A 2,644-nucleotide genomic window follows, 5' to 3' on the forward strand; every position below is an offset into this window, starting at 1 on the left:
AAGGACCCCTTTTATATCAGCTATATCCTTTATGGACACTGACTGACAAAAACTGAGGGCGTGTCCAGAGCAGGTTATTCTCCATCCCATTCCTTATGTATCCCAAGGTTGTCTTTGTTTTGGCCACTGTTGCAAATGAGGAGGTGTGTCCATGGAATGGCTCTAACTGACACTGTGGTCTTTTCCCTGAGGTCTATTCTAGTTGGGAAGCATCCCCGGGGACATGCCTTAACAAAGGTTTGCTTTTTGTCTACACTCAGGTTTTGAGCCACCGGGTGAATGTGGAACTCCCTACAGCATGCACTTTCTAGCCTGGCTTTCATTGCATTAAGGAACAATAATGGATAACCGATAGCCACACTCATTTCCTTCCTGCTGGTGCCTATTAACGTTTCCCACATCACAACACATTATTGACTCATGGAGCAACATAAAATATGGAATTGGCATAAGTAGGGTCATTTGTTCATAATTCATATCTCTAAATAATGAAAATGTCATTTTTCAGTGTGGGAAGAGCAACCAATCTGCTTCCACCATGAGAACAGCCTCCAGTAGGGCAAGTAGTATCTCATATTATCATTGTCTCTCCATCCAGGCATTTGTACTGTGACCATCACTCTAGATCCTGGGCACATACAGGAATTCATTGAAATATATGGTACATGCAGGAGACACCGTTGTGCCTCAGTGTTCGACACTTCCTCCCTACTTCATGTCAGATTCCAACACAACCGACTTCACCAACCCCTCCACCTTCATCCTGATGGGCATCCCTGGCCTGGAGGCAGCCCACGTCTGGATCTCCATACCCTTCTGTGCCATGTATGTAATAGCCATCTTGGGGAACTTCACCATCCTGTTCATTGTGAAGACGGAGCCGAGCCTCCATGGGCCCATGTACTATTTCCTCTGCATGCTAACCGTCAGTGACCTGGTCCTGTCCACATCCATCCTGCCCAAAATGCTGTCAAACTTCTGGTTCAATTCCAGGGAGATCAGTTTCAGTGCCTGCCTCATTCAGCTGTACTTCCTTCACTGCTTCTCAGTGATGGAGTCTGGGATCTTTGTGGCCATGGCTCTGGATCGTTACGTGGCCATCTGTCATCCCCTGAGACATTCCACCATCCTGACAAACCCCGTGGTGACCAAGATTGCCCTGATCGTCGTGCTGCGCAGTGCCATATTCATACTGCCCTATCCCTTCCTGTTGAGGCAGTGGCCATATTGCAGAACCAACATCATCCCCCAGCCGTACTGCGCCCACATGGCCGTGGCGAAGCTGGCCTGCGCCAACACCCACATCAGTAGTTACTACGGCCTCTTTGTGCAATTCTGTGTGATGGGTCTGGATGTGATTTTTATTGTCATATCCTATACCCTGGTCCTCAGAGCCATCTTCAGCCTGCCCACAAAGGATGCCCGTCTCAAGACTTTTGGGACCTGCATCTCCCACCTCTGTGCCACCTTAGTCTTTTACATCCCAGGTCTCTTCTTCTCTCTCACTTACCGGTTTTACCAGCATGTGCCCCTGCATTTCCATGTTCTCATTGCCAACGTGTACCTCTTGATGCCCCCCGTGCTAAACCCCATCATATATGGGGTGAGGACCACACAGATCCGGGACAGGCTTTTCCGGCTCTTTACTTATAACAGGACCAGTCAGGGTTCCCTCCACACTCTGAACTCTAGGGTACAGATGTGGGGACATGCATGAAAGACCCCCTAAGCTTATTTCTACCAGCTTAGGTTATAAACTCCCCAAGGCACAAATTCTCCCTTGTGCCTTGGAATTGGTAACACTGCCACCACCAAGTGATTAGACAAAACTCAGGGAAAGGACCACTTGGAGTCCCTACTCCTCCCGAATATCCCCCCAAGCCCTACACCCCCTTTCCTGGGGAGGCTTGAGAATAAACAAGATGAGCACAGACCAACCTTGGGTTTTTTAGGACACTAAAAAAACCCAATCAGATTCTTAAAGAAAACAGAACTTTATTAAAAAGAAAAGTAAAAGAAACACCTATGTAAAATTAGAATGCAGGATAGTGTAACAGGGCAATCAGATTTAAAAAAACAGAGGATTTTCCTCTCAGCCAAACTTTAAAGTTACAAAAAGAAAAAACAGGAATACACCTTCCTCTCAGAAAAGAGAAAATCACAAACCAAAACAAAGATAAGCTAACGCATTCCCTTGCTAGTACTTACTAATTCTAATGGAGTTGGATTGCTTGCTTTCTTGATCTGCCTCCGGCAAGCACACAGAACAGACAGACAAAGCCATTCTAGCATGTCCTGTTCTATAGCAGTTTGGGCTTGAGGAGACACCCGGTAAGGCTGGGCTCTATTTGGGTGAGCATTACCTGTGTCAATGGAGAGGTATTCCCGTTCAGTCTGTCCTCGGATGGCTGAGAACATTGGCGAGAAGCTGGCACACAGATCCTTGGTCTGTTATCGCTGTATACATAGAAGGGTCATGGAGAGGTTCACCTTTTCCACGCCACCGACACTTTTCCCTTCATAGTAGACACCTTCAGGCCACTCAGTGTCATATCGTCCCTGGGCTGTAAACTGACAAACCTTTAATTCTCTGGAATAAACGGGCTTTAGAGAATTAATATGGTACACCTTAGGCTTTAAGTTT

At 46.8% G+C, this 2,644-nt stretch overlaps 1 pseudogene; it reads left to right on the top strand.

The window, feature by feature from the left end:
- The first annotated feature begins 665 nt into the window (after positions 1-665).
- LOC144259381 (olfactory receptor 52R1-like) lies at positions 666-1,717 on the top strand (annotated as a pseudogene).
- The last annotated feature ends 927 nt before the right edge of the window (positions 1,718-2,644 follow it).

This window comes from Eretmochelys imbricata, chromosome 1 (assembly GCF_965152235.1).
Source record: "Eretmochelys imbricata isolate rEreImb1 chromosome 1, rEreImb1.hap1, whole genome shotgun sequence".
Classification (NCBI taxonomy): Eukaryota; Metazoa; Chordata; order Testudines; family Cheloniidae; genus Eretmochelys; species Eretmochelys imbricata.